The 27,787-nt window shown below is 45.7% G+C and overlaps 1 long non-coding RNA gene across 1 annotated transcript in view; it reads right to left on the bottom strand.

Moving 5' to 3' along the window:
- Positions 1 to 27,787, bottom strand: part of LOC130684057 (uncharacterized) — a 241,855-nt gene that overhangs the window by 213,289 nt on the left and 779 nt on the right. The gene's annotated exons all lie outside the window — the stretch shown is intronic.

The following is a 27,787-nucleotide window of genomic DNA, read 5'->3' as shown; positions in this document are numbered from 1 at the left end:
CAGACACAGAGGATGTCCCAGCAGTGGCCTCAGCCCTGGTGCCAGGCCCTGACCTGGAGCCCCATGAGCCCTCGGGCCCGGGGCCCCTGACACCCACAGGAATGGCACCAGGCCTAGCAGAGCCAGAGCCGGGCCTGGAGCCTGCCCACCCCGGTGCTGTGAGCACCCAGGACGTGACGAGCAAGGAGGAGCCAGCCATCCTGGCATTTTGCCCATGCCTGGTGGCCGAGCAGCTGACCCTTGTCTTTGCGGTGAGTGGAGCAGGCTCTCAGCGTCGGGGAATGGGCCTTCCCTGTGTCATGGGCTGCCCCAGACCTGCCGTCCCCTGACGTGGACTCCTGTAATCTGGGCTCACGTCCCAGTTTCCCCACGAACTCACCATGTGCCCTGAGAGATTCTCCTCACCCCCAAGCCTTCACTGACCACACGGGGCCAGTAGGGCTGGCACGTAGGGATCCTTGCAGACCAATGAGGTGGAGCGGAGGGAAAGTTGGCAGGGACTGACCGGGCTGGGAGGGGCACGGGAGGAGGGGAGGGGTGCTCAGGGAGGTGCTTCCAGGGCCTTAGGTTCTTGGGCCATCATTGGCCCGACAGGCCTCCACAGCCTCCACATGTCAGAAGACCCTGCCATGTACCTGACTGTGTGGGAGACACAGACACCAACAAAGGCCCTGGGTGGACTTGTTACAGGGGAAACTGTAACTGAGTGGGTAGTGGGATCCACGGGGTGGCAGAATGGGAGGCAGATGCCCCGGGATGGATAGGGTGAGCTGCCTTGTGCGGCAGGGAGGAGGTGAGTGAGGGTGCCTGCGAGCAGAGCCCCTCTGTTCCCCACCACTGTGGGGTCCTGTGCATCCGGTCGTGGGCGCCTCAGTGGACGGGGTCTGAAGCCCGGGTGGCCACAAGGCTCACAGCACATCCTCAGCTGCTTGGGCTCCAGCTCTGACTGGTGACTCTGCCTGGGCACGGGGGCACCAGGGGCAAGGCTGGATGACCCTCCCTTGTGATCCCCAGGGGCTGTACGTCAGGATGGACACTGAGCGCCCGGCTCCCACCATGCATGGCTTCCTCGGGGAATTTGACACCTTGCTTAAGTTGGTCACCACCACCTGCCTCGGGACCCCGAGCATGATGGCCCAGGACAGGGCCCGAGTCGTGGAGTTCTGGATCCAGGTGGCCATGGTATGTCATGGGATGGCCCCTGGGGTCCATCCTGGCATCTTGGGAGCAGCTCTCAGGATGGGTGCCTGCGGTCTGCCCTGCACGGTCCCTGGGCCCCTCCTGCCAAGGGAGTGGGCACCTGGACTCGCAGGCCCCAGGGGTGGGACAGCCATCCCTGGCCCCTTCCTTGCGTTGAGCTACAGTCCTCCACCCAGGAGGGCTGCTCACCAGGTACCAGGTGTGCTGGGCTCCCTGGGATTCTGTGTCCTTAAGGACAGGAGTTCATGGGGGGACAGAGAAGAGAAGCAGGCCACGCTCTCAGCTCTGTCTTCCCTCCCAGGAATGTCGGCCCCTCAAGAACTATGCTGCCCTCCATGCCATTCTCTCGGCCCTGCAGAGCCCTGCTGTATGTTGCCTGGAAAGCACCTGGGGACATATTGCCTGGTGGGTAGTCCTGTCCCTGGGACCGGGGCACCTGGGTGGACAGGGACACACCTACGTCTGGCAGTGTCCCCTCAGTCCGCTGGGACTTCCTGGGAGGCGGCGGAGCCTAAGGACAGGGATGGCGGGCTCTTGGAGCCCCTGTGGGTTAGGCCACGGGATCCCCCACAGGAATCAGTTCCCTACAATGTCAGATGTGGGTTGAACCTAATTGGAGATTTTGAGCATGTGCTCTGCAGCAGGAGGTCTCTGCCCCAAGGACGGCGACCTGGCCCAAAGCAGATTCGCCCCTGGGAAAACTGGGAATGGAGGCCCCGGGCGGAAACATGGGAGCGCCCTCCGCAGGCGACGGATTCCCCAGGGCTCAGGGCCGTGGTGGAAAGCCTCATGCAGGCTAATGGACCTTCTGGGATCTCTAGGAAAAGCGGTCTGCCCCCAAACTCTCCACCTGCTGGCCACATGTCTCCCTCCTCCTGTCCCCTCCCCTTAGCACCAGCCTGATTTTATATGAAAACCTGAAAACGGAGGACAAGTGGGTTCATAGGAAGCAGCTCTTCGAGGTAAGTGGAGGCTAGAGGTCTGGAAGGGAGGCAGTCCTTGGGGCAAGTCCTCTGCCTTGCTGTGGCCTAGCCTTGGGGCAGACTCGAGGTTTGCGGGGTGAGAGGGGAAAGCTGATGGGGGAAGTAGATTTGCCCAGGCCGCCGAGGGCCTTGTCTGTCTCCCTCCCTGGCTCCACTTGACTGGGGTGCTGGCATCCAGTGAGGACCCAGAGGACAGACCCCAGTCGGGACTGGGGCTGGCATGGGGTCGGCAGCAGGGGTGGGGCCTGTCACTGAGCCAGGTCAGCCTCTCCCCTGGGTACCCTCAGCCCATCGCTGCCCCCTCTGTGGCCTCGGGCTCCTCATCTTGACATGGAGGGTTGTTCTCACCCTGGGGTGCAGGCCTCCCTGGTGAGCAGGGTCAAGGCAGCACAAGATGGGCTTCAACGTTCCGCCCACCCCACCTGGTCATGTGAGGGGAGCCGTGCTGAGAGCCAGGTGACAGTGAGTCCTCAGGGCACCCTGGGAGGCAGAGGGATCTCCCCTGACCCTCGCAGGGCGGCCGGCCGAGGCCCGAGGACACCAATGGGTTTGTGTGTGCTGGAGCTGGGGTCGCTCTAGGCTGAGAGCCTGCTGGAGGTGGGGACAGCATAGGGACCAGGGGACTCGGGCAAGGCATCCATCAACCAAGGTCTGGTTGTGGGAGGCCACGTGGGATGGGACCCCAGGAGTGCAAGAGGAAGTTGAGAGTGGCGTGACCAGGGTCGCGGCAGTGGGGGTGACCCTCCACCTGCTCCTGGTGCCACCAGCCCTGAGCTGCCAGCACTGGGGTGACCAGGAGGAGGGCAAGAGCAGCTGGGTACAGGGAGAAGTTGGAGGACAGGTGCAGGGACCACAGGTCCTGAGACTGGCCAAAAGCAAGCCCTGGAAAGAGGAACGCAGAGCGAAGGGAGGAGAGGGACACAGCACAGGGTGGTCCAAGGGAGCTGGGGGCTGCAGGTGTGGGGTTCAGGGGAGGTTCTGTGGACGCCCCTGAGGCAGGCGGGGACTCATCACCTCCCCACCCTGGTGGCACAGGACATGGTCCCCTTCCTCGGAATGTTTCCAGATGATGTGCCTGCAGACAAACTCCTGGAACATCATGAAGACGTGAGTGAGCCCAGAGGGGCACGGGGTGGGGGGCAGGATGGAGAGCTGCACAGAGGAGAGAGCCCCGAGTGAGCCCGGACCTCCCAGCACCGGGCTAGCACCCATTCCTGAGAGTCTCCCCTCCACGCCAGGAACTGGGCTTCTTGGAGAGGAGTGCCAGAAGGACCCACTTACGCCCCGGACCTGGACCTAGGGCAGGTGGGGCTGAGGGCTACAGGGGGCAGCTACTGAGCATACTGGCCTCCCCCTCAGGCCCTGCCCAGGGGGAGGGATGTTGCTCCTTCAGGGCAGAACGCACATCAGGGGGCTGGCAGTGCCTTTCCGCCTGAGGCCTCAGCTCCCCAGTCCAGTCCCCGCTTCTCTGTAGGCCTGAGCCTGGGCCAGGGCCGGGTGCTGTTTCTGGGCAGGCCTGTCCCTTGGAGGGCCCTAGTGGTCCTACAACTTGAGAAAGGGTGGGGATGTTCTGGCCTTGTTCTGGGATCAGGGGGCTGTTTCTGATGCACTTTTCTGAAAAGTAGGTTTCCTTCCTACCGTCAAGACCCCCTGGGCAGGACACTGTCCATCCCATCCCATGGGTCTAATGTGTCTTGAGAGAGGTAAGACATGCAGAGCTGAGGACACTCAAGGCTTTGTCAGGTGGGGGATGGGGTGTGGCATCAAGGCCCCCTTCCTGGAGGAAGAGCTGGAGACACAACAGTGGGAACTGGCAGGGCTGGATGACATCGGAAGGAAGGCGGGTTCCCGTGAGCAAAGATCCGGGACCATCCTAGGACCCCACTCCTCACACCCCTCCTTCTCTGTACCCTGTCCTTGCTCTGCCCCAGGTCGCTATCATCCAAAGTGAGATCATGACGCAGAGGGAGCTGGCTGTGCTGTATGACCTGGAGCCTGAGGAGCGCTTCGTATCCTTTCTCCACGCCGGGGAGCCCCTGCACGAGGAGCAGAGGTGAGGCCAGCAGGCTCTGGGAGAAGGGCCCCCTGACGTGTGGCTCCAGGGGCTCACAGGTGGCCCTCTGTCCTGCAGCTACACCCTGTCCTGCCAGCTGGAGCCCCCAGGCCAGGAGGCCGGGGGAAACGGACTGTAGTTCTTCAGGTCACACGTTTAAACTTACTGACCAGGGCCAGGTGAGTTTCTGGGCTGGTGTGATCAGCAAGGGGTGGGCAGCTGCTCAGCCTCAGGGAAGCTCCAGGCCGTGTTGGGTGTGGGGGTGTCCTAAAGATGGGTGGGACTGGGACCCCAGGTTCACTGCCAACAAGTTGTGTCAGACTGAAGGGTGGTTCCCCTCCCCCTCTGGGACCCAGCCTCCTCTTTTGTGAGTCGGTGATGACCATGAGCTTTCCCATGACAGGGAACCCCCAGGTGCTGGTGACTGACAGGACCCTCCGCACAGGGCCCGGAGCACAGAGGACAATGCGGACGGGGTGGAAGCAGGATAACGGGGGGAACCCGGGATAACCTGCCTCTTCTGTTCACATGTGTGGCCCTGTAGCTGCTGTCATCGGGCCCATGGCCCTGCTGGTATCCTGGCTGCGTGCGGAGGAGAGCTTCCCCTTCGGCCAGGTTGCACCCTGTCGGCAGACGTGGGCAGCTCCCCAGGCTGCCGCTGCAACCTCAAGGACCCGTACAGAGCTGCAGCCAACGTGGCCACCTTCGTAATGTGTCAACCCCTCTGCTTTTGGCCCTCTGGACAGAGGCGAGCTGCCCCACCATGTGGAGGATGTTCCCCTTTGTGCAGGTGGCCTCCCGCGCTGTTGATGCCACCTGCTGCCTGGGTGCTGTCAACCACAGAGTTGTAGCCACAGCGTTCCAGGAAGAGGTGGGGCCATCCTCACCAGGCCCGGCCTTTCCCAGGACGGGGACGGACACGGACACGGTGCAGTGCTCCCTGGCCACTGCAGGTTCCCAGCGCATGCTCCCAGGGGAGCCCCCTGGGCAACTTCCTCCCCTCATCCATGAAAAATTGCCTAGCTAGAGATTAAAGATGGCGGTGTGACAGGCGAGACAGAGACCTCCTCCTAAAACCACATATGATACAAAAATATAACTAATATAACTCATCCTGAAAGAGAACAAGGAACGATGGCCACACCAGACTGAATACATCTGGACAAAAATAGCAGCCCACACCGAACAGGGTAAGGTACCAAAGCTCTGATGCGGCGGGACCCAAGCCCTTCTCACACCCCAGCCCATCGGCGGGAGGAAGAGACACAGACCAGGGAGGGAGTGGAGGCCTGGGACTGCTGAACACCTCACCCTGGAGATCTGTTCTGGGAGCACGAACCTACATTGCATGGTGCTCTGGTGATTAGTGGGGTTGGAAAGCTAAGACAGGTGGACTACCTGGAGAGATGGAGATTCCAGCTGCTTCTGAAAAACAGGGATTCCTATCCGGCTGGTCTGGACAGGCAGTCCGAAAGACTTCCTAAAAGCGAGAGGGCTGCTAAAGGGGCAAGGATTGCACAGAGCTTACTGCTCAGGACAAAGGACAGGTAGGCAAAATTGTGCAGGTGCACTCTGCCCAGCAGGTTGGGAACTTAATCTTCACTCGCTACATCCCACTGGATGCAGCTCCAAGGCCCCCCACTGTGATATGCAGCCCCACCTACAGCATCTACAAACACAAAGCATAGAGGCTTCACACCTGTGTGTTTGGCCCCTGGTTTTGGCAATTGAGCAAGGCACAGCAGCCAGGAAACTGGAACCAGCCCTTTCCTCCCCCCAGGCACCAGCACCACTCCCCTTTGACGCCCGACATCACTCCAGCAGATGAGCAGCTGCAGGGCACTAGAGGTCGCTACATACTAATACGAAACGTCAAAGGAACCTGGAACAAAGCCAAACGTCAACGCCAGAGAAAGGATCGAGTGACACTGAAGTAATAACTGTTCCTGAAAGAGATTACAAAATAAAAATCATAAACATGCTCATGGAGGTACAGAAAAATATTCAAGAACTCAGGAACAAATTTAGGACAGAGAACCAATCGTTGAACATAACAACAGAAGGTATTAAAATCAGGTTAGATAGAGTGGAACAGATGATAAATGAAATAGGAATTAGGGAAGAGGAATACAAAGAAGGTGAGGAACAGAGAGGAAAATGGATCTCTAGGAATGAAAGCATACTGAGAGAAATATGGGACCAATCCAAACAGAACAATATTCGTGTTATAGGGGTATCAGAAGAGGAAGGAGAGAGAATAAGGGAAAGAAAGTGTCTTTGAAGAAGTAATTGCTGCAAACGTCCTCAATCTGGAGGAGATGGTTTCTCAGGCAATGGTAGTGCACAGATCTCCCAACACAAGGGACCCAAAGAGAACAACACCAAGACATATAATATTTAAAATGGCAAAGACTAAGGATAAAGACAGAATATTAAAAGCAGCCAGAGAGAGAAATTGGATCACATACAAAGGAAAAACCAAAGGCTACCATCAGACTTCTCAGCAGAAGGGCCTCGAACCAAGAATACTTTAACTGCCAAGATTATCATTTAAATTTGAAGGTGGGATTAAACAATTTCCAGATAAGCAAAAGCTGAGAGAATTTAGCTCCCACAAAACACCTCTACAGTGTATTATGGAGGGACTGCTATAGACGGAAGTGTTCCCAAGGTTAAATAACTGTCACAGGAGGTAATAAAAAGAGACAGACAAAGAGTCCAGAATATGATACCTAATATATAAAGAATGGAGGAGAGAGAAAAAAACCTTTAGATTGTGTTGGGAATAACATAACAAGTGAGTTAAGTTAGACTCTTAGTATGGAAGTTATTACCCTTGAACTTTTGGTAACCACACATCTAAAGCCTGCAATGGCAATAAGTACATACCTACCAATAAATCAACCTTAATGTAAATGGTCTGAATGTACCAATCAAAAGACATGGAGTCACTGAATGGATAAAAAAACAACACCCAATTATATGCTGCCTACAAGAGATTCACTTCAAGCCCAAAGACATACACAGACTAAAAGTTAAGGGATGGAAAAAGATATTTCACGCAACTAATAGGGAGAAAAAAAGGAGGTGTTGCAGTACTTGTATCAAACAAAATAGATTTTAAAGCAAAGAAAGTCACAAGAGACAAAGACGGACATTACATAATGATAAAGGGGTCAATCCAACAAGAGGATATAACCATTATGAATATCTATGCACCCAACACAGGAGCACCTACATACATGTGAAACAAATACTAACAGAATTAAAAGGGGAAATAGAATGCAATGTATTCATCCTAGTAGATGTCAACACTCCACCCACTCGAAAAGGACAGATCAACCAGACAGAAAATAAGGACACAGAGGCACTGAACAACACATTAGAACAGATGGACCTAACAGACATCTACAGAACTCTCCACCCTAAAGCAGCAGGACACACATTCTTCTCAACTGCACATGGAACATTTTCAAGAATAGATCATACACTAGGCCACAAAAGAGCCTCAGTAAATTTAAAAAGATGGAAATTGTACCAACCAGCATTGCAGACCACAAAGCTATGAAACTAGAAATAAAATACACAAGGAAAATGAAAAAGCCTATCATCACATGGAGACTTAGTAACATGCTCCTAAATAATCAAGGGATCAAAGACCAAATAAAAACAGAGATCAAGCAATATATGGAGACAAATGAGAACAATAATTCAACACTGCAATATTTGTGGGACGCAGCAAAGGCGGTGCTAACAGGGAAGTATATTGCAACACATGCCTACCTCAGGAAAGAACAAGAATCCCATATGAATAGTCTAAACCCACAATTAATGAAAGTAGAAAAAGATGAAGAACAACAACAAAAAAAACAAATGAGGCCCAAACTCAGCAGAACGAGGGACATAATAAAAATTGGAGCAGAAATAAATGAAACTGAAGAATAAAATAATAGAAAGAATCACTGAAAGCTGGAGCTGGTTCTTTGAGAAAATAAACAAAATAGATAAGCCCCTAGTCAGACTTATCAGGAAAAAGAGTATACACACATAAATAGAATCAAAAATAAGAAAGGAAAAATCACTACAGACAACACAGAGATACAAATAATTCTTATAAAATACTATGAAGAATTATATGGTACAAATCCTAACATTTGCAACAACATGGATGGAGCTAGAGGGTATTATGGGCAGTGAAATAAGCCAGGCAGAGAAAGACAAGTGTGAAATGATTTCACTCATCTGTGGAATATAAGAACAAAGCTAAAACTGAAGGACCAAAACCGCAGGAGACTCACAGAACCCTGATAATGGAGACAAATGAGACAAATGAGAATCCAGATAATGTAGCAGGTTGGAGGGAGGGTACATGGAAAAGGCAGTATAACACACAGAAGACAAGTAATAATTCTATGGCATCTTACTACGCGGATGGACAGTGACTGTCATGGGGTATGTGGTGGGGACTTGGTAACAGGGGGAGTCTAGTAACCATATTGTTGTTCAAGTAATTGTACATTAACGATACCAAAATACAAATAATAAAAAAACTTAAAAAAATGAAGACAGTCTAATATATATGCTTAGACATCACCTATCAGCCATTTTCTTGCTTATTTTGCCTCTGATTTCCCTAAATTCTGTATGTAATTCTGTTTTTTCGATCATACTGTAACCCCCTATGGTTTAGAGTGTAAATACTGTGCTTAGGGAATGTAAACTGCATCTGTGGATTGTTGTCCTTCATAAGCGGGGAGCATGCTGTGTATTTTCACCTGTGGTATCAATTCCTTACCCCTCATTCCCTCTGCTCCTCTTTCAATCACATCCCACTTCTCCTTCCACTCTGTCCTGACATCTCCAATATTGTTCACACTGCACTTTTGTTGAGGTATTTGTTCTTTAACTGTCTTGCCATTCAGGAATCCAGCCTTTGCTGGAATCAATCACTTCTTAATTTAAGTTCTAACATAAACACAAAACATAGCCTTAATTTGGAACACAGCAGAGCTCTTTCCTTTCACAATGAGGAGAAAAAAAATTTTCCTTCTCATTCAGAGAAACACAGAGAGAAGAAAATGACAACCTGGATCATATTAAGATATATTATGAGCTGGCTTTGATCAAAATTCACCAGGGAGATAGAGCAGTGGAAAGCCTGGGTGGGAGAGACTCAAATTACCTGCATCTGGTAAAGGACCTCAAGCCAAATTATGTAAATAATACCATCCAATAAAACAAAGTACTGAAAGCCCACTAGAAAAATATGGCCAAAGCCAGAAGAGATATTAGATAAAAGAGGATAAGCAAATAATTGAAGTTTTTTTTAAAAGCTTTACCCTGTTTAATTTCAGGGAAATGCTAAGAAAAGTTGCAATCAGCTGTTTTAAGACAGAAATCACATGAGATGAATGAAAAAATACCAGGAATACATGCTCCCCAGGTTCTGGAACAATCAGATCATACATTTAGGGCTAGTGAGAATTTAAATTGGTAGAACCTCTTTGGAAAACAGCCAGCATCTACTAAGGCTGTATACACACCTACAGTGGTCCCTGCACACAAATATCCCTAATATTGTGCACCTGTTTGGTCCCAACAACCTGAGTCAAAATCACTGTTTGAGAAACTAAACAAATGCTCATGAACAGGAATGGTTATACACAGTGCTCTCTGCACACCATGGAACCCAACACAAGCAATCAGGACTTACAAATAATTACTGACAGAGGAAGAATCTCCCACATCAACGGTTGAGACACAGACAGATGCAGACATAGCCCAAGCATGTACAAGGATTCTGATTTTTCTACATCCTTACCAACACTTCTTTTTATAATAGCCATTCTAAGTGAGTGATTATATTTTCGTTTTGATTTACATTTCTCTGATTATTAGTAATGTTGAACACCTCTTCCTGTGAATCTTTCCCATTTCTCTGTCTTTAAAGAAGTATCTATGCAAGTTCCAATTCTTTTCCCTCCTGAGTTGTAGAAATTACCTACATATTCTGAATATTAACCCCTTATCAGATACACGATTTTCAAGAATTTCCCCCAATCTGTAGGTTGCCTTTCCATTTGATTAATTCTTTTGCAGTAAAGAGCTTTTAAGTTTTATGCAGCCCCTCTTGTTTGTTTTTCTTTGTGACTTGCGCTTTGGGGCATATGACCTACAGTGATCAGCAGATGCAATGTTGTACCCATAAATACCACAATGAGTATTTTACAAAAATATTTTTTAAAAACCTAAGATTCACATGGAACAACAAAGAGCTAACCAATCTTGAAAAAGAACAAAATGGCGGGAATCACACTTCCTGACTGCAAACTATATTACAAGTTACAGTAATTAAATCAGTATGGTCCTGGCATAATGATGCACATGTAACTCAACGGAACAGAAGAGAGAGAGCCCAGAAATAAACATATACAATCAACCACTAAGGAACCAAGTGTAAATAGGAATGGGGAAAGGGTAGAATCTTTGACAAATTATGCTGGGAAAACTGGATAAACCCGTTAAAGAGCTCTCCTGCTAGCTTATGCTCTCCTCTCCCTCTCCCCTCCGCCCCCGCCTCTCTCTCTCTCTCTCTCTCTCTCTCTCTCTCTCTCTCACACACACACACACACACAGTCACAAAATACCAGTGATCCTTTGCCTTAACCTGGATGGATTAAACCCTGCATTTTCAGATACCCTCAAGTTTTAAGTGGAGCTGTTTCCAGCCGTCAAGTAGAGGGCAAAAGAAGATACGATATGGAAACCTCAAGCTGGTCAGTGGAATGGAAGCTGGGTCACCTCAGGGCTGTGCAGTCCTGGCAGGTGAAGTTAAGAGAGCTGTGCCTAGGTCCTGGCCAGGACTGGAGACAGACATCCCTGTCCCTGTATCCAGAAGCCCCAGCCCAACCCAGCTGTGATCAGAAGGGCAGCCACACAGGCCTCCCAGAAGCCAGGCAGGAGAGAGGGAACAGCCTAGACTGAAGTCCATCTCTCCCACAGAGCATCGGGGGGAGTCATAAGACAAGCAGTAACTACACAGCAGTGGGGGTGCGCCAAGTCCCCTCTGCAGTAGTCACACAGGACTCCTTGAGGCTCTGGCCCTGACCCTGCTGTTCCTTTTCAATCTGACCCACCTTCAGGCCTCAGAGGACGAGCCACCCCCTCCCTGGACCAGTCCTCAGCTACCCAGCCCCACAGCAGCAATGCCAGCTCCCTCTGCCTCCTTGCCTGCCTCTCAGCTCAGGTGCAGGATGGAGCTAAACACCTTCTGCGCTGTTGTTGCAGTGGAGAGGATGATTCCAGGGAAGCAAGAATTCAGGGCAGACGGCAGTACGTGCAGAAGACAGCAGAGAAATAGGAGGGCATTTTCATGCACCGCGCTCCTTGGTCTCAAACACGGATTCCTCACAGCAAAGCGATCATGCCTGAGTAGTACCAGCGCAAATAGGCCTGACATTTGGAGATGCCAGTGTGGGGACGGGGCAGATTTACAGTGATAACTCACTGGACCTATAAACTCATTACAATCATTTTATATTGGTTCAGTTTGTCAATGTTATCTCACAACCAGAGTTTCTCCCAGAGTGATGCAACTCCGTTTCCAGGCTGCCATTCAACCTTGCCAGGCTGCAAACACAGTGGTGGCCTTGGCAAACACAGAGCTTCCCCCTTCGGGGCATCTGGTGTGCTTTGGCTGACAGGTATGATTTTCATGGTCTGAGGTTCTATTGAGGTATTAATAAAATGTTGGATTTCTCTCCACTTATTCAACCCTGTACCCAGAGCTGTAATTTCTTCCTCTCTTCATTTGCCATTTATCTTTACCCAGATTTTTCCGCCTGTGGAGGGGACATCAGGTCTGGCTTCTGTGCTGGTCCAGATGGCTGGCAGCAATACCAGTCTCATAAGTGCCTCCCCTCAGCGCCCCCCAACCCATGGAAGGTAGGGTTACCCACGAGCAGAGCCGGGGGGTTTTTCCGGCCACTGGGAAGCACAGCTGTGCTATCAGCTCTGACGTGGCTACCTGGGGTCAAGGCACCATTCACCTCAGCAGGCGCTTAGGAATTATGGCATAAAGATTTAAGGTTGTGGTTACATTTTCTTGCGTAGTAAAGTTCACTGCTTCTGGCACCCTCAGAAGCAGCTGTGTTCCTGGAGACATTGAATCGGTTAGGAAAAAAGAAAGTTGTAATGTGGGGAAGAACGGAATAGTGCCCTAGCAACCTCTCCCAAACCCCCTTTCCCAGATCCCCTGGAGAAGCAGAGAAATCTACCCTCCCTTACCCGCCTCATGTTGAGTGTGAGCACCCACTCTTGAAAGCATGTAAGCCAGCCCCTCGTGCCTTTATCTCCCACTTTAGGCAGCCAATGTTTCCGCAGCCCGCTTCAATTTTCTATTAAACCATTGCTCTGAGAGTGACATTTAACACTGTACATCCATCTGATGGGATGTTTCTTGGCCTACCGTGGAACACCATGGTCTGTAAAGGGTGTCTCCTGTTCAGAGATGTAACTTGGTTGTCCTAACTGGTACAGAATCTTCAGTTCCAAACCTTAAATGGTATCTTCAGCATTTCCATCGACCACTGGGAATGCAAAGCGTAGTCCAGAATAAGTGTCTACTCTGCTAACGACCCACTTACAGCCTCCAAGAGGTACTAGCGTTGATCAAATGTAACCCACTGGCCAGGTATGTGGAGGACATGCCCACTGGGGAAGTTTCCCCATAGCCAAACACAGTCTCTGTCTCTTTAGCTGATAGTCGGAACAGGTCTTGCTGGCATTCTGTGCCTCACAGGGTGCAAGAGGAATATGTGCAGTCTCAGCCTGTGTGTGCGCTGCTGCAGTTTCCCATGGACCCCGGCGGCCGTCTAAAAGGGCAGCACCAGCAGGCACACCTGGTGGTTCCAATCACCTCCCATTCCTCGAAAGGCTTCTTCTGATGCAAACCAACAAGGCCTGCTTTAACGTGCCCCTCAAATTCCCAGGGCAATCAATATATATATGGCCGTCGCCCACACGGGCATTCCTTTCATAGTCCAGTTTCCCATTTCCCATCTTCCTGACCACACAGCCAGGCCAGTGGCCACAGCCCCAGGTCATAAGAACCCCAGCATGAGGGGCTTTCCTCACTGTTCCATTCTCCCGTCCCTGCCCAGAAAAGGGCATGGAATTCAGCCCACTGACATCATTTGTTTCTCCTTCCTCCCAGCCAGTCTTGCCATCCTCTAGTATTATGGCAGCAACTCTCCAACCAGGATACTGTCCATGCCTCCTGGAACTGCCACCTGCAACCAAGCAGCTCTTTGTCGTTCAGCTGAGAGCTATTCCTAGGGCACTGTCCATGCAGCTCCCCAGGGGCTCCAGCATCGGTCCCAGAGGAAACAAGGCTGCATGCTCACGGATTCGTGTAGGCCTAATTGCATCCCCCTGGCAGACTGCCCCTGCATGAACCATATCCGTTTGATTATGGGACTCTTCTGGGCTCTGCCTTCCCTATTAGGGTGTTTCTCTGACATCACCCAACACATAATGGGTATCTCAGGTTTCAAAATTATTTTATGTACTTCGGTCACTCAGGCAGTCTTGATTAATTCCCAATAGTATGTTAATAATTGTCTCTCAAGTGGTGTGTACCAGGCAGCAGCACGTGGGAATTTTCTGGTCCAAAATCCCAAGGGTCACAGCTGGGAGGTGCTCATTTACTTTTTTTTTGCCACAAGCTCCAGTCTACATGGCTGTGGGGGGCAAACACTTCCAAAATCATGTCTGAGAGAGGGTCACAAGGGCTGGATGCTGTCAAGCGCATACCTGCCATGTGTAATTCTGATGTGGCCCGCTTCTGTTCAGGACCCCACTCAGATGCAGCTTTCTTTCATGGAGTCTTACAGACAGGAGCTAGAAATAGTCCCTGGTGTAGAATACGAGTCCTCCAAAATCCAAATAAACCAAAATAGGGTGGGCTTCTTGTTTAGACCTGGTCGGAGAGTGACAGCAATTTACTGATAGTCACACTTGTGGAATATCCTGGGTGGTTTCTGCCCACGTTATTCCTACAAATTTCACTGAGCAGGACCTTGGACCTTCGCTGGATTTATTAACCAGCACTGGTTGGTCACGTATGTCCTTGTTGCATTCAAATCAGTCCTGGCCAGCCCCTCTGTTTCTGGTATTACCATAATGTCACCAACATCGTGTCTTATTACACTCGAGCATTGCACCAAGTTCAAATCCTTCCTGACCACGTGTGACAATAAGCCGGGGAGTTCGGATCCCCGCCTAGCACAGCAGAGGCAAAGTGGGATCCTTCTCACCTGAAGGCAAACTGGGCTTGGCTCTTTTCAGGAATTGAGACGGAGAAGAGAGCATTTGCAAGGTCCATCCACGAGTACCAGCCTCCTTCAAACTGCTGTACTTTCTGTATGGCTGAGACCATGCCTGGAACTGCTGGGACTATGGGTGGTACCCACATTATCTAAGCTTGAAGAGTCTCTATGTGCCATCCACCTTTGCACAGGCCACACAGGACTACTGTACAGCAAATCTGTGGACACCAGCACTCCAGCTTCCAGCATGTCACTCCTAAGAACGGTGATATGTTTGTCAAGTTATCTGCCTCTGTGGGTTCGCACAGTTCCAGCCATTCCCCATTTGGAATGTCCAACTAAACAGGCCTGAGGACGGGCTTACATACCTTCTGTTTTACTGTATTAGGCAGGGGAAGCCAACCTCAGTCAGACATAATATCCATCCCTATAATACTTTCAGGTAAAGGGGATGCAGCCACCTCAAGCAAAACCTGCTCAAACACCCAATTTTCATCCAAACTTCCACCTCAATACTATCAGTCACTGCATCTCCATATCCTCCCAATCTAACCTTAGCCCCTGCTAAGACTTCACCAAGAGGTTTTGGATTTACAGTGCACTGGGCTCCTGTACCAAGGACTCCCAGGGTCATTTTACTCCTCCCCCTGGCCACTTTTCTAACACATATGCGAATGGTCTCAGGGACAGGCTGAGGTATGGCTTCGGGACTAGCTCTGTTACACATGGAATCTTTTTGGCTCCACAGTGTGGAAGCTCTCTCCGACAGAGAAGCAGGATCCGAGAGAGAGACATACTCATCTCCCTGTTGTTGCTGAGGGCTTCACTGTATAGTCTCTATCATTGGCTGATTCAACCTCCGGCCCCCCCATCGGCTGGGGTCCAAAAGTCTCTCATTAACATAACAAGACACCCACTTCACCTTTAAGGCTCTGCAGTGTTTTCAGGAAGTGTGGAAGAGGAAGAAATAAACATAGCAATTATATATTTGGGTTACTGAATGACCAAGTATGTATATTGTATAATTCATTATATCACAATATTCAAATTAATGTTCATTACTTCTGTTATGTTCACTGCTGTGCCAGGCCCTGGGAGTACAATCACGCAAGCCCAGTCTTCAGCACGGAAGGAAGACCAAAGTTAACAAAGTGAGAAAAAAGATAAACAAACAAGAAAAGATCCAATTGTAACCCGTTACATTAACCCACTAAACAGGGCACTGAGATAGCAGTTTATGACGGGAAGGAGGACCAGGCAAAAGGAAGTCATTTCCAGGAGGTGACATATAGGCTGGGACCAGAAAGGGGAATTTCAACAATACAATAAAAGGCTCATGCGTCATGATCAAGTAGGATTTACTCTGGGGATGCAAGGATAGTTCAATATCCACAATTAATGAATTTGACACATCACAGTAACAAAATGAAGGATACAAATATGATCATCTCAACAATGCAAAAAAAATTTTGACAAAATTCAACATCCATTTATGATAAAAATTTGAAACAAAGTGGGTATAAAGAGAACACACCTAAACATAAAAAGAGACATATATGAAAAACCCAGAGCTATCATACTCGACAGTGCAAAGCTGAAGGCTTTTCTCTGAGAACAGGAACAAGTCAAGGATACCCTCTCTTGCCACTTTTGTTCAGCATTATACTCAAAGTCCTACCCATAGCAATTAGCCAAGAAAAATAAAAGATATCCAAATTGGAAAGGAAGTAGGAAAACTGTCACTATCTGCAGATGGCTTCATGCTATATGTAGAAAAAGCAAAGCATTCACCAAAAATCTATTAGAAGTAACAGAAGAATTCAATCAAGTTGCAGGATAAAAAATCAATATTCAAAAGTCTGTTGTGTTTCTATACACTAAGAATGAATGCAAGAAAAAGAAATTATAAAATCATTTCGACTTACAAATGCAGCAGAAAGAATAAAATACCTAGGAACCTATTTAAAAACAGAAGTAAAATAACTATATGCTCAAAACCGTAAAACACCGATGAAAGAAACAGAACTACACAAATAAGTGGAAAGATAAACCACGCTCATGGATTGGAAGAATTAGTATTGTGATAATGTCCACACTATGGAAAGCAAACTACAGATTCAATGCAATCTCTGTCAAAGTACTCATAGCACAAGAAGATATTACAATGCTATGAGCCTATGCTCATATGCATACCTATGCTATATTTCCATTCTTGTGACTAAATTATTTTATAATTTGAAGAATGTACCAAGTTATCCCCTTCACCAACAAAAAGAGAATATAAAGAAGGTCAGAATCCTGAAGAAAAAAAACCCCTAAACATTATGGTACTGGCACAAAAACAGATCCTTACATCAATGGAACAAAATAAAGAGCACAGAATTAAATCCACACTTACATGGTCAGTTAGTCTACGACAAAGGAGGTAAGAATATATAATGGTTTTGAAAAAATCTCTTCAATAAATGGTGTGGGTTATATTGGACAGCTACATAAAAGGAGGACCACTTTCCTAAAACATATCCAAAAAGAAACTCAAAATGAATTAAAGACTTAAATGTAAGACCTGATACCACAAAACTCCAAGAAGAAAATAGGGGAAGCAAACTCTTTGACTCTGGTCTCAGCAACATTTTTTTTTAAATCTCTCTCCCGAGTCGATGACAATAAAAGCTAAAATAAACAAATGGGACTACATCCAACTAAAATGCTCTGTACTGTGAAGGACACCATCAATCATACAGAAGAATAATGTAGTGAATGGTAGAAGATGTTCGCCCATGAAATATTCAATTTGGGGTTAACATACAAAACATATAAAGTACTCCTCCAACTACTATTGAAAAGACAATCCAATTTAAAAAATGGGCACAGGACCTAGATAGGCATTTTTCCAAGGAAGACACGTAGATGGCCAACTGACACATGGAAAAAGTCGCAGTATCACTAACCGTTTGGGAAATGCAAATCAAAACCACAATGAGATCTCAATTCAAATCTGTTAGAATGGAAGCTCAAATTGGAGACAAAAAGTAACTAGACAAGGATGTGGAGAAAAAGAAACCCCCTGATTATTGGGAATGGGAATTGGCATATCCAATGTGAAGAATAGTATGGAGGCTCCTCAAATAATTCAAAATAAAACTCCCATATATCCCAGCAATTTGGCTTTATGTATCTACCCCAAGAAAGTGAAAACACTAATTCGAAAAGACATATGCATCTCTATGTTCACTGCAGCATTATTTACAATAGACAAGATACGGAAGCAGCCTAAATGTCCGTAGATACATGAATGGATAAACATGTGAAACACACACACACAGACACACACACAAACACACACACACACAGTGGCATATTACTCAGCTTTAAGAAAGAAAAAAAAAAATCCTGCCATCTGGGATAACATCAACAGTATCAAGTCTCCTTCAGAGCACTTGCCCTTGACATGAGGTGCTGTGCACTGTACTTGCCCCCTGTGACCTTCCTCCCCATAAAACACAAATCCAAGTAATTACAAGAAAATGTCACGTTAAATGCGATTGGGGAAAATATTAATGGCAAAGAATCTTGAAAATGGACAAGATCATCCAAAACAAAGAATGTCTCAGAAACGCCAACAACAACAAGGAGTGTCCAAAGAGATGAGATCACTGGATGTAATGAAGTATCCTGAACTGGATCTTGAGAAAGGGAAATCTGAGGGAAAGAATGGATGGTGGATGGTGACAGTACAGCATCATTGCTTGTAACTGTAACAACAAACTATAATGATGGTAGTAAGAGGGGAAGTGATCTGAGCAAATTGCAAAACCCCGCCCTGTCCTGAGCAAATTGCAAAACCCTGCCCTGTCCTTGCAAATTTTCCGTAAATCTGAAACTATCTTAAAATAAAAACGTACTAAAACACTTTTCATAGCTTAACACTTATTATCGTTAAACTATCTGCTAGAAATTACTATTAATTTTGATTGTCAACTAGTTCTACTGCTTTGTTTTTTAAAGATACTATTTATGTCACAGCGAAATATTTCACCCCGGAAGATACATAATTTCCAAACTATGTTACGGTTTTCACGTTTAATGGAGAATGCATGGACATATTATTATACGTAATTTTATTTGGCAGGGTCTTTTTTAAGTCATTGTTTCACTGGTATGGCTGTGTCCTGGCGTCCCTCTGAAAAAATGTCTTCTTAAATATATGTAGAGATTCAGATACTATGGTGCGTATTTCACTTCATGGCTGAACATATTCAAAAGACTGCTTATAAGAACATAAAATAAAATGGTCTAGTGTGAAGGCTCACAAACTCCAAGAATACTTCTATATTTCAGCAGTATTGAAACAAAATCGAGTGTCTGTAACTCAAATACTCAGATTACAATAACGAGAACAGAACGTGTGACAATGAAGAGATTCTGTTTCATCTCAGTATTTTCTAATCAGAAAATGTCTAAAATATATTCAAATATCAGCTCGTAGGTGAAAGTGAGCAAACAGTGAAAAAAAATCAAATTAGAACTGGCAAACATTCCTGCAAATGATGGTACATGTTGGTACACTGTGTGCCAGACGTAAGTGATTCTTAAGCGATCACACAGAATCATTCAAAGCTAGAACACAGGTATGCTCCACAATTTGATAAAACTTACAGGTTGATGTAATTCTTTATAGCTAATGATGTAGGTGAACATGAAAAGTGAGCTGTCACTTTATGCTTACAATTCAAAAGGAATATATAACGTGCCTAAGAAATCGGGTTAGATCTCAAATACAACTGAGAACATAAAAACCTAAGGGGATTCCTACAATTTTGATTGCATAAGAGAAGTAACCCCGCATGAATACGTCAGAGGACAAGCTATGTCTAAGGTAAGAACACTGCCATCACCACAGAAGCACAGACCCCGAACAGCCCCAGAGGCTTGTCTAGCAGAGACCCACACCATCGCCTCTATCGGTCTACAATCACAGGAAATGCAAAAATAGGAAAGGAACATGGCATAGAGAAGACAACTGGCAAACAGTGATCAGAAAGAATAATTTTTCCACTAGCCTCTGGGGATATCCTGCCAAGTGTTTCTATGCAGTTTTAGAAAGATTTTGCTTGAAATATGGTTTGGACCACTCTGAACCACAAAGGTAGTTAAGGTAACAAACTAAGACAGGAGAGCAAAGAGCACCAATAGTGTGTCTCCTATGTATCAGGCCAAGGTGTAGGGGCTTTATTTCTACTACAAAACTTCATCCCAACATGACTGATGTGACTTACTCACCAACTTCATACATGAGTAAAAATCACTTCAGAATCACTTCCCTGAACATAAATGCAAGGACATAAATAAATATTCTTAGAATTCCTGCCACCTTCACCCAAGTCTATAGGCTCAGCACCTTTTTCATACAAACAGAAATAAACATAGTTCTAAAAGCTACTATTCCATTTCAAATACACGTCACTCACCTCTAAATGCCTAAATGCAGTGAAGCGCCACCTCCACCTTGACAGCAGAGAGGGGAGCAGTTTCCCAGCAAGCTAACTGGCCTGCCACCTCAGCAAGCCCAAGGGCCACTAAACAACACCAGCAACGGGTGTCCCCAAAAGGTGGCTCCCTTACCTGTGACTACCCATGCTCTCTGGAGATGGGCCACCAGGCAGGGCCACGGGGGTGACATCAGCACACAGGCACAAAGACCTACTGGGCCTGCACCTGCCTCGGCCCCCTCAGGCCAGCCAGGGTGCTCCCTGTGTGGGGCCTCACATCTAGCACCTGGTCAGCCTCTCTCTCTGTGAGGGGGGTCCCCTCACCTTGGAGCCTGGGTAACAGTAGTCAATCACCTCCTCTGCCAGGCCTACTGGATTTCACCACTCCTTACCACCGTGGCCTGCACCTTGCCTTGATTTCCCTCTTGCCTTCCCACTAAGTAAGAGTCACCACAGAGCTCTGGACTTTTAGTGGGACCTTACCAGTGTGCTCCTACTTTACGCCTTTTGGGAGTTTTAACCTACACTCTAGTTTTCTCTGCACAGGCTTTAGCAACTACACTCGGGATCATTCCTTGAGAGCCCCCTGCCTGTCCAAAAAGTGCAGGGATTGTGTGACCTCTCTGGCTCAAGGGACTGCCAGAGCCTTGGTCAGAGTCACAAGCCTGTTGAGCTTCCCTGGGGCTGCAGGTAAGGAAATGCCATAACCCCAGGATGGCTGTCTCTAAGGAAGGGAGATCAATAGAATAGAGCCATTTACTAGTTGGACTCAGATTTCAGCTTGACTATTTCACAAACTTCATTTACATTATACAGGAGAAAGTGGCTTAGTCCTAAGAGGACTGCTTTGAATGAGGAGCAGGAGAACTTTCTCCAAAGCCAGAGATAAAATTCAGAGGCTGCCACAGACATTTATGGGGGGGGAGTCTATCCTCTTCAAACACCAGTTTCTGCCACTGCCTGGGAATTATCGTGCTAGTCAACCACTGTAAGAAATCTGATCTGTGAGAAAAGACTTCAGGAGTCATCTGCGACTCTCACATAGGCAGCAGCCTAGCCTAGCTCATCAGATCGATGAGCCAGAGCCAAGATCCAAGGACAACTATCTACCAGTCCAGTCTGCCCTCGCAGTAGGAGATTAGGAGGGGAAAGTAGGAGATCAGCTCAGCCACTCCCCAACATTCCCATTCATCCAGAGGCAGGGGGATCAAGGAGCGGCAGACACTGGGAAACCTTTCACATGAGACTTAAGACTGGTAGCCAACAATAATTGTCTTTTAGGTGGCTAACGGGTGCCCAGATACATTTTTATGAGATAAAAAGAACAGCATTTAGACAAGAATAAAAGTGAAGAATACATCTCCTACCTGTTGGTGGTCGGCATCGGGTTCTGTGAAATTGATGAAGTTAGAAGAGAGTCAGGAATGCCCCCTGCCTCACTCAGACGCCAGGGCACCCTGAAATAGCAGGCTGGAAGTCAGAGAGAGACAGAAAGAGAGACACTCCTCATGGATAACCAGTCGGGCTGTCGGGGTCTGATTCCAGACATGCAGACCTTTCAGAAGCCACAGAAGTGTAGCCTGAGCCTAGGCTCTCGCAGTTGCCCACGGCCTTCCTCAGTCTCTTGCATCCAAGGAGATGCCTCTGGAGGGGAATCCTGGCCTCGACTCAGGTGACTTTCCCGGCTCCCAAGGGAGATGGGGGATCCACTGAGGGAGACGCAGGGGAACCTGTCACTCGAGACTTTGAGATCGGCAGCCAGGCTAGTCCCATTTAAGTGGCTGACAAGTGCCCGATGTTGTGTGCCATAGACGGCTTCCTTCTACAAGGACAGTGAAAGAAAAGGTATGCTTGGATGGTGATACTCACCTCTGAAGTTATCCCTGATGAGCCCCCAAAATGATGCAGCTTCTCACACAAGGGTATGAAACTAGAAATGAATTATGCAAATAACATGAAAAAGCCTACCATCACATGGAGGCTTAACAACATGCTCCGAATAACCAATGGATCAATGTCCAAATAAAAACAGAGATCAAGCAATATATGGAGACAAATGACAATAATAATTCAACAACGCAAAATCTGTGGGACACAGACAAGCCAGTGTTAAGAGGGAGGTATACTGCAATACAGGCATACCTGATGTAAGAACAACAATCCAATATGAGGAGTCTAAACTCACAGTTAACAAAACTAGAAAAAGAAGAACAAATGAGGCCCAAAGTCAGCAGAAGGAGGAACATAATAAAGATGAGAGCAGGAATAAATACAATCGAGAAGAATAAAACAATACAAAGTATCAATGAAAGCAGAAGCTGGTTCTTTGAGAAAATAAACAAAGTAGATAAACCCGTAGCCAGACTAATCAAGAAAAAAGAGAGTCTGCACACATAAACAGAATCAGAAATGAGAAAGGAAAAATCACTAGGACATCAACAGAAATACAAAGAATTATTAGAGAATACTTTGAAAAATTATATGCTAACAAACTGGATAACCTAGAAGAAATGAACAACTTTCTAGAAAAATACAACTGTCCAAGGCTAACCCAGAAAGAACAGAAAATCTGAACAGACCAATTACTAGCAACAAAACTGAACTGCTAATCAAAAAACTACCTAAGAACAAAAATCCCTGAACCAGATGGCTTCACCACTGAATTTTATCAAACATTTAGTGAAGATCTAATACCCATCCCCCTTAAACTTTTCCAAAAAGTAGAAGACGAAGGAATACTTCCAAACTCATTCGATAATGCTGGCATCACCCTAATATACCACAAAAAAAGAAAATTTAAAGACCAATATCCCTGACAAACATACATGCAAAAATACTCAACAAAATATTAGCAAACAGAATTCAAAAATACATCAAAAAGGTCATTCATCATGAACAAGTAGGATTTATTCCAGGGATGCAAGGATGGTACAGTAGTAGAAAATCCATCAACATCACGCACCACATCAACAAAAAGGAGGACAAAAACCACACAATCATCTCCACAGATACCGAAAAAAACATTTGACAAAATTCAACATCCATTCATGATAAAAACTCTCAACACAATGGGTATAGAGGGCAAGTACCTCAACATAACACAGGCCATTTATGACAAACCCACAGCCAACATCATACTTGACAGTGAGAAGCTGAAAGCATTTCCTTCAAGATCGGTAACAAGACAAGGATGCCCACTCTCCCTGCTTTTATTCAACATAGTTCTGGAGGTCCTAGCCACGGCAATCAGACAACACAAAGAAATAAAAGGCATCCAGATTGGCAAGGAAGAACTCAAAGTCTCCCTGTTTACAGACGACATGTTATTGTACGTAAAAAAAAAACCAAAAGGATCCACTCCAAAACTACTAGAACTAATATCCGAATTCAGCAAAGTTGCAAGAAACAATATTAATACACAGAAATCTGTTGCATTCCTGTACACTAACGATGAACTAGGAGAAAGGCAAATCAGGAAAACAATTCCATATACAATTGCATGAGAAATAATAAACTACATAGAAATAAACCTAACCAAGGAAGTGAAAGACCTGTACCCTGAATACTACAAGAAACTCTTATGAGAAATTAAAGAGGACACTAATAAATGGAAACTCATCCCATACTCTTAGGCAGGAAGAATTAATATTGTAAAAATGGCCATCCTGCCTAAAACAATCTACAGATTCAATGAAATCACTTTCAAAATACCAACACCATTACTCAACAAACTGGAACAAATAGTTCAAAAATTCATATGGAACCACCAAAAGACCCAGACTAGCCAAAGCAATCCTGAGAAGGAAGAATAAAGCAGGGTGGATCTCCCTTCCCAACTTCAAGCTCTACTACAAAGCCACAGTAATCAATACAATTTGGTACTGGCACAAGAACAGACCCATAGACCAGGGGAACAGAATTGAGATTCCAGATATTAACCCAAGCATATATGGTCCATCTATATATGATAAATGAGCCATGGATACACAATGGGGAAATGACAGCCTCTTCAACAGCTGGTGTTGGCAAAACTGGACACTTACATATAAGAGAATGAAACTGGATTATTGTCTAACCCATATACAAAAGTAACCTCAAATGGATTAAAGAAAGACCTGAACGTAAGTCATGAAACCATAAAACTCTTAGAAAAAAACACAGGAAAAAATCTCTTGGACATAAACAAAAGCAACTTCTTCATGAACATATCTCCCCAGGCAAGGGAAAGAAAAGCAAAAATGAACAAGTGGGACTGGCGGGAATGTAAACTAGTTCAACCATTGTGGAAAGCAGTATGGAGGTTTCTCAAAAAGCTCAAAATAGAAATACCATTTGAACCAGGAATTCCACTCCTAGGAACTTACCCTAAGAATGCAGCAGCCCATTTGAAAAAGACATATGCACCTCACTGTTTATTGCAGCACTATTTACAATAGCCAAGAAATGGAAGCAACCTAAGAGTCCGTCAGTAGATGAATGGATAAAGAAGATGTGGTACATATACACAATGCAATATTTTTCAGCCGTAAGAAGAAAACAAATCCTACCATTTGCAACAACATGGATAGAGCTAGAGGGTATTATACGCAGTGAAATAAGCCAGGCGGAGAAAGACAAGTACCAAATGACTTCACTCATATGTGGAGTATAAGAACATAGAAAAAACTGAAGGAACAAAACAGCAGCAGCACACTCACAGAACCCAAGAATGGACTAACAGTTACCAAAGGAGAAGGGACTGGGGAGGATGGTGGGAAGGGAGGGATAAGGTGGGGAAAAAAGAAAGGGGGCATTACGATTAGCATGCATCATGTGTCACGGGGAGGGCTGTGCAACACAGATAAGGTAAGTAGTGATTCTATAGCATCTTACGATGCTGATGGATGGGTGCTGTACTGGGGTTTGTGGAGGGGACTTGTTGATAGGGGGAGTGTAGTAAACATAATGTTCTTCATGTAACTGTAGATTAATGATACCAAAAAAAATTGAACAAGTGGAACTATATCAAGCTAAAATGCTTCTGTACAGCAAAGGACACCATCAATGGAACAAATAGGCAACCTACAGTATGGGAGAATATATTCATAAATGACATATCCAATAAAGGGTTGACATCCAAAATGTATAAAGAGGTCATGCACCACAACAGACAAAAAGCAAATAATCCAATTTAAAAATGGGCACAGGATCTGAACAGATTCTTCTCCAAAGAAGAAATTCAGATGGCCAACAGGCACATTAAAACTTGCTCCACATCACTAATCATCTAGAGAAATGCAAATTAAAACCACAATGACATATCACCTCACACCAGTAAGGATGGCCAACATCCAAAAGACACACAACAACAATTGCTGGCGAGGATGTGGAGAAACAGGAACCGTCTTACACTGCCGGTGGGAATGTAAATTAGTTCAACCATTGTGGAAAGCAGTATGGAGGTTCCTAAAAATCTCAAAATAGAAATACCATTTGACTCTTAGGAATTTACCCTAAGAATGCAGGAGCCCAGTTTGAAAAAGACATATGCATCCCTGTTTATAACAGCACTATTTACAGTAGCCAAGAAATGGAATGGGAGCAGCCTAAGTGTCTATCAGTAGATGAATGGATAAAGAAGATGTGGTACATATACACAATGCAATATTATTCAGCCATGAGAAGAAAACAAATCCTACCATTTGCAACAACATAGATGGAGCTAGAGGGTATTATGCTCAGTGAAATAAGCCAGGTGGACAAAGACAAGTACCAAATGATTTCACTCATCTGTGGAGTATAAGAACAAAGAAAAAGAAAACTGAAGGAACAAAACAGCAGCACACTCACAGAACCCAAGAATGGACTAACAGTTACCAAAGGGAAAGGGACTGGGGAGGATTGGTGGGAAGGGAGGGATAAGGGGAAAAAACGGGGCATTACTATTAGCAGACATAATGTAGGGGGGATATGGGGAGGGCTCTACAACACAGAGAAGACAAGTAGTGATTCTATAGCATCTTACTACGCTGATGGACGCTGACTTTAATGGAGTATGTCGGGGGGGACTTGTTGATGGGGGGAGTCTAGTAAACATAATGTTGCTCATGTAACTGTAGATCAATCATATACAAAAATAATAATAGTAATAACTTAATAAAAAATTTAAAGAAAAACATTATCATTTAAATTTGAAGGAGGGATTAAACAATTTCCAGATAAGCAAAAGCCGAGAGAATTTAGCTCCCATCAACCATCTCTACAGTGTATTTTGGAGGGACTGCTATAGATGGAAGTGTTCCTAAGGTTAAATAGCTGTCACCAGAGGTAACAAAAAGGGATAGACAAAGAGTACAGAATATGATACTTAATATATAAAGAATGAGGAGGAAAAAAACAACAACCTTTAGATTGTGTTTGTAATAGCACACATAAGTGAGTTAAGTTAGATTCTTAGTAAGGAAGGTACCCTTGAACCTTTTGTAACCACGCATCTAAAGCCTGCAATGGCAATAAGTACATACCTATCGATAATCACCCTAAATGTAAATGGTCTGAACGCACCAATGAAAAGACATAGAGCCACTGAATGGATAAAAAAACAAGACCCATCTGTATGCTGCCTACAAGAGACTCTCTTCAAACCCAAACACATACACAGACTAAAACTGAAGGGATGGAAAAAGATATTTCACACAACTAATAGGGAGAAAAAAGCAGGTGTGGCAGTACTTGTCTTGGACAAAATAGACTTTAAAGCAAAGAAAGTCACAAGAGACAAAGATGGACATGACATAATGATAAAGGGGTCAACTGACAACAGGATATAACCATTATAAATATCTATGCACCCAACACAGGAACACCTACATATGTAAAACAAATACTAACAAAATTAAAAGGGGAACTAGACTGCAATGCATTCGTTTAGGAGACTTCAACACTCCACTCACTCCAAAGAACAGATGAACCAGAGAGAAAATAAGTAAGGAGACAGAGGCATTGAACAACACGTTAGAACAGATGGACCTTACAGACATCTACAGAACTCTCCACTCGAAAGCAGCAGGATACACACAAGTGCACACAGAACATTTTCAAGAATAGATCATATACTAGGGCACAAAAAGAGCCTCAGTAAATTCAAAAACATTGAAATTGTACCAACCAGCTTCTCAGACCACAAGGGTATGGAACTAGAAATAAATTACACAAAGATGACGAAAAAGTCTACAATCACATGGAGGCTTAACAACATCAATGACCAAATAAAAAGAGATCAAGCAATATATGGAAACAAATGACAACAATAATTCAACAATGCAAAATCTGTGGGACACAGTGAAGGCGGAGGTAAGAGAAAAGTATATTGCAATACGGGCCTACCTCAGGAAAGAACAATCCCATATGAACAGTCTAACCTCACAATTATCTAAACTACAAACAGAAGAACAAATGAGGCCCAAAGTCAGCACAAAGAGGGACATAATAAAGATTAGAGCAGAAATAAATAAAATCGAGAAGAATAAAACAATAGAATCAATGAAAGCAGGAGCTGGTTTTTCGAGAAAATAAACAAAATAGATAAACCCCTATCCAGACTTACCAAGAGAAAAAGAGAGTCTACACACATTAACAGAATCAGAAATGAGAAAGGAAAAATCACTACTGACACCACAGAAATATGAAGATTTATTGGAGAATAATATGAAAAATTATATGGTAACAAACTGGACAACCTAGAAGAAATGG

Source organism: Manis pentadactyla, chromosome 6 (genome assembly GCF_030020395.1).
Source record: "Manis pentadactyla isolate mManPen7 chromosome 6, mManPen7.hap1, whole genome shotgun sequence".
Taxonomy (NCBI): domain Eukaryota; kingdom Metazoa; phylum Chordata; class Mammalia; order Pholidota; family Manidae; genus Manis; species Manis pentadactyla.
Note: the sequence above shows the minus strand (reverse complement) of the source record. Positions and strands in the feature narration are given on the sequence as shown.